At 44.6% G+C, this 11,431-nt stretch overlaps 1 protein-coding gene across 2 annotated transcripts in view; it reads right to left on the bottom strand.

Moving 5' to 3' along the window:
- SYTL3 (synaptotagmin like 3) overlaps nucleotides 1-8,045 on the bottom strand; it is an 85,994-nt gene extending 77,949 nt beyond the window's left edge. For both annotated transcript variants that reach the window (XM_046669528.1, XM_046669525.1), the window contains exon 1: nucleotides 8,030-8,045. The gene's annotated coding sequence lies outside the window, so the exon portion shown is untranslated. The remainder of the gene's footprint in view (nucleotides 1-8,029) is intronic.
- Nucleotides 8,046-11,431: the final 3,386 nt, after the last annotated feature.

Below are 11,431 nucleotides of genomic sequence, written 5' to 3' on the forward strand. Positions count from 1 at the left end.
TGGTAAGGCACAAACTGGCCATCAAGCCACCAACGTTATGAGCCTATTTCTTCTAAAGTTGCCCCTTGGTTCTTCCTTTTTTTTTTTCTTTTTCTTCCTAATCTAATCTAATCCTTTCATCTATTAACTATGCTACTGGGCCAATAACTATCTGGTTTGTCTGATTCTCGAGTATTTTAAATGAATATTTTTGCACGTGGCTCAAAACACACAATCTGTGCACTGAGCATTCTCTGCACGTGGCTTTCGGGCTCCACTCTCTGGCTCTGGTCTTCATCTCTTGGGTTAACTGGGACCAGAGTGGCCCTCGGCTGAAAATGACACCACCAAGCGGACGCACTGGGGGAATCCTGGAACGCTCGAATGCTCTCTCCTTCAGGTAGCTAGGTCTTACGCATTTCAGAAATACAGGATTCAATGTCATTTAAAAACACTGCTATGCTCTATCAATTCCATGCCTGTGGGCCTCGGAGTGCCCTTTTCCCAGATAAGTGGGAGCTCACCGTCCCCCTAGTGGCCATTCACTCCTGGTTACAGAAAAGTGAAATTCAGTTGTTTCTGGATCCATCCACCCATCCATTCATTCGGTAAATATTTATTGAGCACTTTCCAAGTGCCAGGCACTGCTTCAGTGCTTAGGGTGACGATTTGATTGACCGTAACTTACACCCTGTCCTGCGTCTAACAGGAATGTGATGCCACTTACAGTAAAAGCACAGGGAGGACAATTAAAGTCAGAGAGACATCAGCAGCCAGAGGGAAAACGGGAGGTCATTCTACCAGGAACCCGCAGGGAAGCAGTCACTGTACTTGGGCGTTAGCTGTGTTTCTGACTGCCTAGTAGCCAAGCGAAGCGAAACGGAAGGAAACCAAACGAGAATTCGAGGTGGCATATATCGTTCCGATAAACCAAAAGGAAACAAGGACATTCTCAAGGTGGAGAGGGCACAGACTGAGAAGATGATCAATTATTTGAGCAGCGGTTTGGCAAGAGGTGCAGAACTGGGCTTCATGCGTCCTTATTATATTGATCTCAAATTAAAGCTAAGGATGTAGCCACAAATTATCACTCACTGAACGTCTTTCAAATATAGACCAAACATGGTGCCTTCTGGTATTCCAAGTCGACACAGGGGTAAAGCTTAGAAAACTAGAGATATGGGCGTTCAACATCCATCCCACTGTGCTTTTATTCTCGACTGTCAGAGATTTTGATTCTAGCTTCTATAAACCTTCGGTCATTCAAAGACTTGGTTAATATCCACTACGAGTAAAGCCTTCTATTCTTGGATCGAAATGTACTTTTTTCTTTAACTTGGAATCTCTGTTTCCTGATCTTCTCTAAACAAGGGAGACTTTTTGAAATGATGCAAATGGTGCGCCTAGAGCGTCACCCCAGGATTGTTCACGTCAAGATTGAATCGAAACCTAGGAAGGTGTTTTCTCTTTGGTTCCAATGTCCTCCTAGTGTCCCAGCTGGCATAGCGGTTTGGACATCCCATTTCACACGTTTGTGCCACAGTTGATGCATCTCACTGGGGCTCATTCAGGATTTTCAGTGGGGCAGCACCACACTTTCATCTTTAGAAATTTGTGGGGTGTGTTTATGGTTGTCACGGTGACAATGAATTATCTTGCGTTCCCATATAAATGCTGACTATCTCACCAGATAATTTAATTAGGGAAAAAATCGTAATTATTCGATAACAGAATTTAACTCATATAAACACAAAGTGTATCTTGCAGCCTTTTAGTATCCTCTTGAGTTTTCTAGAATGCAACTACTGTGTAAATTGAAGGAAGGCTGTGCTGTGTTTCATTTAGAACTTTAGCAAGAATTGTTGATCATTTCAGAAGTCTGCGTCACTGAGGGCAAGCTTGCTCGTAGTATTTGCATCACTAATGCCCTACACTGGTGACGCCTGCATTTTAGACATCACATGTAACACGGCTCTACGCATGCAAACGTCTGACAACCTCCCTGTGGCTTCTAGTGTAGTTTACACATACGAGTACATATTATATTATTATAATTTACTGTCCCTTTGTTTCTCCTTTTATCACAGTAGCGACATTGTATTATTATTATTATTAGTGAAGGTAGGTTATATTATACATGAATTCTATCTCCAGATAGTAAAAGGTGAACTACAAAATATTTCCTATAAAGAGTGAGCTTTGGGTCTCACGGGTTTAAGAACCACTGAATTAGAGGATCCGATAATGTCGAAGGTCACTTACAAATTAAATTATGTCATTCTCCTGTTCATTTCTCAACATGTTATTGGATTTGTAGGAGAACGGGGGAGGGAACTGGAGAACTGGTTGGCTGTTATTTTAAGTTGTGTGGGTTTTGATTTGGGGCCTTCCGTTTGGTTATGAGTTTGTTTGCATGTGCAATTTCCAGCCTGATTTCCAGGTTATAATTGAGGGCTCAGAGTCCCTCTTTTCATATAAATTATTTCAGCCGCGTCTTTTCGATCCTCTTGAACAGAATCTGGAGCTCTTTCTGCGCCTTATCCCTGGGAGGCCGGCATGTAAATTCTTACAAGTTTGCTATCAACTGACAGCTGGGAGGGTCCACTCTGTATTCCATCTTCCAAATCACTCAAAAATCATTCACCAAACTATTCTTAGCTCATAGGCTACTTAGCCAAGACAAGGTGCCCCAGACCCATGGCGACAATTTACTTATTTTTAAATTTTTTTTTTTTTTTTAGTGAATTTCTTCCTAGTCAATAGAGGTTCCTAGGGAGGCAGATGGAGTGAGTTAATAAGCAGCACAGGCCCAGGGTAAATACCAAGAAAGTCAGAGATAATTCCATCCTCCCCATGGCATTAGGAAGATAGGGTACACTTGGACAGATTACATTTCTGGCCATCTACCAGCTGGAAATTAGAAATAATGCGGGAATTGTTTTTTCTTTTTTTGGGAGGAAGATTGGCCCTGAGCTAACATCTGTTGCCAATCTTCCTCTTCCTTTTTTTTTTCTCCCCAAAGCCCCAGTACATAGCTGTATATGCTAGTTGTAGGTCCTTCTAGTTCTGCTATGTGGGACGCTGCCTCAGTGTGGCTTGATGAGCGGTGTGTAGGTCTGTGCCCAGGATCCAAACTGGTGAATCCCAGGCTGCTGAAGCAGAGCATGCGCAGTTAATCACTATGCCACCCGGCCAGCCCCTGGAATATTTGTCATATTCTTAAAAATACGGATAAAACAAATATACCTTCTTTCTTGGATGCTTTGGATTTTTGTGACGTCTTAGAGTAGAAAATGGAGGTTGTAAACGAGTTACATCAAATCTATTCAAATCAGTTTGCACGTTCCTTGCACTATGCTATGTGTTACTGTCTGGGGTGACAGAGTGAGGTGAGAGAATGGCACTTGTAACACTCACAAAGTGGGTAACAGGCTCAGCTGACGGGATCCAGAGCTGGCCGTACCCGTTAGCTTGCACGCAAATGGCTGCGGGCACCAACGGGAGCAGTTGTACCAGTATTAAAACTACCCAATGGATGGTAAGAGGAAGACCAGTGACAGGAGAGGACAGGAAAATCTTCACAGCAGAAGTGACTTCCACTGAGCCTGGGAAAAGAGGAGGTGGTCTAAGGAACGGGAAGAAGGAGGGTGACATCTCTAGGCTGAGGGACAGTATATGCAACAATACTGAGGCAGGAATCTGTCATTCTGCCTCCAGTACAGGAGCCCAGGTTCTCCACTGCCTAAAATTCCAAAGCAGGACGAACACAGCATTGCTGACCCTCCCAGATCTGGTCTCTTCCTACGTCTCCATTCTCAATTCCCACAAAATGCTCCAACACTCCCATATTGAACATATTCGAGACTATTCCCTGAACACATCACTTGCTTTTCCTTTTCCGTGATCTCCTCCTGCTCTTCCTTCTGCCTACCGACATCTAACTTACTCAGAGGCAGTGGAGGGAGCAGCCAAGGAACAGGGATTGGAGCCTGACTGTGGGTGAATAGCTCCGCTCTGCCCTTTCCTAGCTATCGAGACGCGGGGCAAGTTACCTAAGCCCCTCTGGGACTCAGCTTCCTGTCTAGAAAGTGGAGAGAATTACACACCTACTTCACAGAGCTGTTGTGAGGGTTAAAAGCGTTGACGCATAGAAGGTACTGAGACCAGAATGACAAGCATATAATAAGCAATCAATAAACTAATTATCATTCTTAGTCGTGGTAGAGCATCAATATTACTGTTAATCTTTCAAGGTCCAGACTAATTGCTACCTAATCCAGGAGCTTTCACCTTATTTACAATCAAAATTATGGCTCCGTCATCTATGACCCCTTTCTACTTGGTCCGTTTCTCTCCTGTGACCCTCACTCCATTTTGTCTTGCATCCGAGTGTCCCTTTTAGGGGTGACATCGTGTTTCACTCATCCCTCATCACCCAGCAAGCAGGTCCTGAATGTTTGGCTTGAGTTGAGAAACCCAGCGAATATTGTGACATGTGGTTTTCTTGCCCAAGCAGGAAGCGTTAATTCAAGTAGAGTCGGAAGGAAGGATAGTCAGGGGAGTGAGCGAGCGCTCGTTTGGAGTGCTTCGGTATCAGAAATCTGAAAAGCACAGGAATAGCTGAGTCAGTTCCAGATCTGAGCAGCGTACTGAAACGTATTTTCTTTAACGACCTCATGCAAAAATTCACCATCTCAGAGCTTGAACGGTGAACTCTCCCAGATCCATTTCTCTCAGACGATGTTTAGTCACTCTCTCTCTCTTTCACTCCACAAATTCTCACACTGTGTTCATTTTGTCCAGACACTGGAGTCAGGCTCTGTCCTCGCCCACGTGGAGCTGAGTGTAGCCCCTATCACCTTTTTCTATTGCATTTGTGTAACGTTGCAATAGTGACGGCTTCTGTTTGCCAATGCTCCACCTACCAGCCTAATTTTATATAACCATTAAAAAATAAATCAGGGGCTGGCCCAGTGGCACAGCAGTTAAGTGTGCACGTTCCACTTCTTGGCAGCCCGGGGTTTGCCAGTTTGGATCCCGGATGTGGACATGGCACTGCTTGGCACGCCATGCTGTGGTAGGCATCCCACATATAAAGTAAAGGAAGATGGGCACGGATGTGAGCTCAGGGCCAGTCTTCCTCAGCAAAAAAAGAGGAGGGCTGGCAGTAGTTAGCTCAGGGCTAATCTTCCTCAAAAAAAATAAAAATAAAAATAAATAAAACCTATACCAGAGCATCACTCTGAAGCAAAAAGTCTCCCAAGGCCACTGAGAGAAGCACTCCACACCGAACCATCTCAGCATCAGCCTGTGAGTCAGACAATCTGGGATCAAACCCCAATTCCAGAATCATCTGGGTACAGCCCTGGAGCAATGGCTGGAACAAAGCAAGCAGGACTCAGAAGTATTCCTCTGCACTCTCCATCAGGAAGGCCCTAAAGCCCCAAAACCAAGCCATTTATCTGGGACTGTTAGGGACGCAGGCAGCAGGGGCGGAGACCGGCGGGTCTCCTCCTAAACGCAGCACAGCACTTCAATCCACGTATTTCCACTTTGTCTGCATCTAGTCACGCTGCATCCCAGTGGAACTTTGGCATCCAGACAAACAGTTTGATTATGGTATTTAGAGCATCGACTTGACGGCACTTATTTCATTGGCCTTCTGTGTGCCAAGCACGTGCCAGGTATTGAGGATCTAAAATAAGTCAGAGCCAATCTCTGCATTCAAGCTCACATTCCAGCCAGAAAACAGACATGCGAACAGATAAGTGATAACACAGTACGATGAGTATAAAAACCAAAGATCTACAGAGAAGCAGAATGCTCAGAGGAAGGCACGACTCACTCCGTACGGAGAGAGCAGAAATGGCTGGGGGGGGTCGGGGAAGGCGTCCCAGGGGAGAAACATGTGGGACCACTTTGCCAGGAGAAAGAAATAGCCGATCGTGTACTGGAATTTTGAAACAACGCTTGCTCGCTTTCCTCAGCCTGACAGCAAAGCTTGACTTCGGCTTTTAGATCTGACAAGGGGGAAAAGTACCAGGAATATCAAATTGAGGGCGAGAAGATAAAAGAAGGCCAGGAAAGGGAACGCTCCTTATCTGCAGGCAGCGGTTCCCTATTCCTTTCATCCAATTATCCATCGTCTCTGAGCAGCGGGGCCTCAGATCAAAGGAAATGAAGCTTCACCACCTCTCTGCGATGGAGGGGAAATGAGACCCGAGTGAAATGTGGCAAATTGCAGCTGCGTGCGTGTGTGTGAACGTGACCTCATTGCTACCCCGACTTTCAAGGGAAACTACAGAACGCTCTCAGAGGCTGGAAGCCGAGGCCTTGCCACGGCTCACAGAGCGGTCATTTCAGGGCAGGCAACCTTGCTGCTGTGAAGCTTTACCACAGCCATTTCCTTGAGAGGCTGCACAGCCTAGTACACAGGGGAAAAGCTGAGTGACTCACTGACCTTGAAGCGTTCCTTGAAAATGTCATCCTTCTTTTGCTTGTGTACATTCTTTATGGAAGCCTGTCCCAGCCACGAAGAACCCTGGTCCACCCAAGGAAGGAGATAGAGAACAGCTCCTGTCTCCGTAGTTCCAACCCCCACGGGGCTCCGACTCGAGGACTAAACCTGACAGGTTTCGTTTTTTAAGGTGAGACGACATGCCTATGTGTTTGTCACAGAGTCTCACACCAAAATGGAGATGTGCCTTTATAGATTCCTTTTCTCTCGTTACTTAATTGGAGGTGCGTTTTCCAGGAAGCTAGTGAAGCACAAGCTTTGGCATCCCTCACCTGCACGGCCCCATCCAAGGCCGCGTACCTAGTTTTGTATTCATTTTCTTAAAGAAGTTATAAAGTTATATAAGCTGTGGGTCCCTCAAAACTCTGTCCTTTATTATATGTGAAGTTGCATGTATGTGGCTTAAATCTAGAAAACTTGAAGCGTGCCTGAGATAGGAGAAAGTGGAAAAAACACTTCATTCTGAAAGGTCACTGTGATTCACCGCTGGCTCTCTTTATTCTTTCTCATTCTGGTAGGCATCTGCTGCCAAAAAAACAAAGAACGCTATCGGAGACTCAGAGTAAAACGCTGAAATAGAAATCATGGTTTTCGTGGCTCAAACCTGAGCTCTTCTTAGAAGAGGATGAAGAAAAGAGAATTCATATTATTCCATTGTTATAGGTACTACTCACAATTGTTGTTAGACTATTGTCCCAACCACTACTGTTTCTTTAGCACCTACCCTGGGCCAGTGTGTAAGTACTCTGCATGCATCATCTCAATCCTCCTTACAACAGCCAACACAATGAAGTGCACCCATTCTACAGGCGAAGAGAGTGAGGCTGGAGCAATCAAGCAACTGACCTAAAGTCACACTCTAATCTGGGTCTAACTCCGAAGACTTATGCTTTGTTTAGGCAGAACAGTTAAAAAGTTAGAATTTCCCACTGTGTTGGCTGAATAATCTGTTTCTACACCAATTCTAACTTCTTAAAAGATCCCTAATATCTACAGGGCATTTCCCTCTCAGAATCTCTCCTCTTGCCAAGAAATTTGTTCGAGGTGGAGGAAGCATAATGGAAAGAAATTTAAATTAGGCCCTAGCTAACTTCATTTTTTTATTTTAGAATTATATTTATGTTCCACCTCCAAATTGGAGATTATGGGTAATCAAAACAAGATTCAGGGCCAAACGGGAATAAACTGTATGTATAAGAATTTATAGCTCAAAGAAGAAAGCAAACAACACTCTACACCACCTTTAAAAAAATTCCCATGATACAGCTTTTGGATAGTGTTTTTTGGTTTGGTTTGTTTTTTTAATTACCTCTAAAGTACTTCTTCCATTCCATTTAAGTCACTATTCCCCTACCTTTTAAATGTATGCTATTCAATAAAATTACATGTCATCCTTTACCTAAGTTATCATTGTTTTTGTTTCCCAGCTTTTCAATGTCATCAATTTAAGAAAAATTATAGTAATTATCATCTCTACCCACCCCACCCCAAAAACAACCTGCCCAAAGGGCTGGACTTGGAAGCTCAGCTTACCTTTGCATCAGCTTCAAGAGAAGAGCCCAGGAGACTGTGCTAGAGAGAAGGAAGTCAATTTTTCTTCTGTTAGAACAACTGACGTATTTCTCTTTCCTTCCTGTCGGGCATCGGGCTGAAGCAGTGCGCCCTCGGGGCTGGCCCTGAGCGCCTCTGTGGTTACCCCCACATCAACAAGGACCTCAGGAACAAAGCCACCCCAAAACCACACCCGGGAGCTCTTGCATGCCAACAGTTTACATTTTTAGCTGGGGGAAAGACCAAGCTGACGTTCCTGAGATGTTTCACCCCTGCCAAGAAAACCCCCCATAGGGACTGGAGGCTGCAAGCAGTCAAATATTTCCGCACTCGTAAGGGGTTTCACAGTAGCCTCCAGTGTAAATGACGTGCTACATCTCAAAGAACAGCTGCTGCTCAAGAGCCAGTTTATAACAAGATGGGTGCTTGGCCTTTCTTTTGGATACATTTCAGCGAAGTGTAGCACACATCTGGAATACGGTACAAATCACAGGCTCAGCTTGACACACTTTCTCAAAGTGAGCCCACCCCTATCAAGAAACAGAACTTAACAGCATCCTAGAAGCCCTTCCGGCTACTCTTATGCCCTTCCAGTCACCACCTTCCCCCAAAGGCAATTATTATCCTGACCTCTAACACCGTGGATTAGTTTTCCTGCTTTTGCCCTTTATGTGAGTGGCATTTTACAATATTAACTCTCTTGTGTCTGACTTCTTTTTTTCAGCATGTTCGTGAGATTCACCCATACCATTGCCTGTAGCTATAGTTAGTTCATGCAGGCGTCTATTTCATTGTATGGATATATAAAAAATTTATCTATCTATTGTACTGTCGATGGGCATTGGTGGTATTTATAATCTTTGCTATTATGCATAGTGTTGCTGCGAACATTCTTGTACAGTCTCTTGGGTGAATATCTGTATCTGTTTCTGTTCGTTACGTCCCTAGGAGCAGAATTGCCGCATCATAGTTCAGGTGTATATTCAACATTAGTAGATGCTGCCAGTTTCCCAAAGTGGTGGTACTAACTGACACTCCCACCAGCAGCAAGTTCCAGTTGCTCTACATCCTCACCAACACTTGACATTATCCACCTTTCTCACTTTATCCATTCCGGTGGGTATGTGGTGGTATCATGTTATGGTTTTAATTTTCACTTCCCACATGTTTTGTGTAGCTGAGCGATTTGAGCACCGTTTTATGTTTACTGGACATTTGGATGTCTACTTTGATGTTGGGCCTGTTCAAGTCTTTGGCCTCTTTTTCTATTGGTTTTTCTGTCTTTCTGTTATTGATTTGTACAAGTTCTTTATATATTCAGGATATATATATATATATATATATATTTCTCAGATATTTATGTTACAGATATCTTCTCCCACTCTGTGGACTTGTTTTTTCATTACCTTAATGGGCCCTTTTGAGGGTCTCAGACTCACTCTTGAGGGCAAACTAGTGTGAACTCGAATTGAGAGTATATGATTCAGGTAAGTCAGCTGATGACCAAGAATAAGGTGTGCTGTGTGGCCTTGGGAGTCACTAGATGTCTCTGAACACTCCTGGGCCTTGGTTTCCTCATCTGTAAATCAGGTTCCCTCTGATCATCCCTCGGCTCTTCAGCTCTGAAATCTCACTCTTCTGCAGCCTGCGGATGACAGCCTGAGATGGTGAATTCCATCAGGGCGGAGCAGGGGTGGGCAGGAGGTGGTGCTGGGCCGTGAAGGGTTAGAATGACAAGAGGGAAGAGTGCATTAAGAGGGCAAGCTTTGGGCTGAGACAGAGCTGAGCGACCTTGAGCAAACCACTTGGCCTCTCTGAGCCTGTTTCTTGGTGAGGGTCACAAGGCTTCCCTCTTAGTTCACAGTTTATTCAGTTCATCCACAAATGTTTATTGTGCATCTACTATGTCAGGTACTGCCATAGTGACCATGGTCGAGGACCCTTGGCCTGAGAAGATTCTTAATAAATCCTAACTGCTATTTATTTAGCAGTAGTGTTACTATCGTGTAGCATAAGATATGGAGTGAACCCATTTAGGACTGTTGGAAGAGAAGTTTTCCGGAATGAGGGTACCCTGGAATAATTATGTCCAGGGTAGGTACATAGCTTTGCTGGGGCGACTGTAACAAGTACCATAGACTGGGGGGCTCAAACAGCAGAAACTTGTTCTCTCACAGTTCTGAAGTCTAGAAGTTCAAGATCAAGGCGTTGGCAGGCTTGGTTGCTTCTGGAGGCCTCTCTCCTTGGCCTGTGGATGGTCATCTTCTGGGTCCTCACATGGTCTCCCTCTGTAGGCATCTGTGTCCTGACCTCCTTTTCTCATAAGGACACCAGGCATATTGGATTAGGACCCATCCTAATGACCTCATTGTAACTTCTCTCTTTAAAGACCCCATCTTCAAATACAGAAGGTCACATTCTGAGGTACTGGTGGTTAGGACTTTGACATACAGATTTTGAGAGGCACACTATTTAGCTCATATCAGTAGGATACGCTAAGAAAGTTTAGAACTTTTCCTATTTATTTTAAAAAGCTAAAACTTGGGGCCAGCCCAGTGGTGTAGTGGTTAGGTTTGCACACACCGCTTCAGTTGCCAAGGGTTTGCCAGTTTGGATCCTGGGCACAGACCTACGCACCACTCATCAAGCCATGCTGTGGCGGCAACCCACACGGAAGAAGTAGAAGGACTCACAACTAGGATACACAAATATGTACTGGGGCTTTGGGGAGAAAAGAAAAAAAGAAGATTGGCAACAGGTGTTAGCTCAGGGCCAATCTTCCTCAAAAAAAAAAAAAGCTAAAACTTAATGTTTAATGAATGAATTTGTAGTTTAATATATCATAGTTGAAACAAACATACCTTTGGGACACATGCTCAAAAGTTGTTCCTGCCAGCAGGGCATAATTAAAGAAGTTTGAAGACCACCTTCTAAGGCCTCAGGCTACGGTGGACAGCAGAGAAGAGTTGGCAAAGATAGAACGTATCTGGGGGTTGAAATCAAGCCAGAAAAAATGAGACGACATCTGAAACTACAATGAAGTGATACAGGGCTGGCCTGACACAGGGATTAGGCCCGAGTAGCTGTGAAAGTGGGGGAGCAGCCAAGAGGATGAATGGGCAGGTGTTAGGCAGAGTGTGAACATGGTAAATCACCAAGGCAAATTTTTTTTTTTGAGGAAGATTAATGCTGAGCTAACTACTGCCAATACTCCTCTCTTTTTTTTGCTGAGGAAGACTGGCCCTGAGCTAACATCCATGCCCATCTTCCTCTACTTTGTGCATGGGACGCCTACCATGGCACAGCTTTTGCCAAGCGGTGCCATGTCCGCACCCGGGATCTGAACCGGCGAACCCCAGACTGCCGAGAAGTGGAACGTGCACA

The sequence above is a fragment of the Equus quagga genome, chromosome 8 (assembly GCF_021613505.1).
Source record: "Equus quagga isolate Etosha38 chromosome 8, UCLA_HA_Equagga_1.0, whole genome shotgun sequence".
NCBI classification, from domain to species: Eukaryota; Metazoa; Chordata; class Mammalia; order Perissodactyla; family Equidae; genus Equus; species Equus quagga.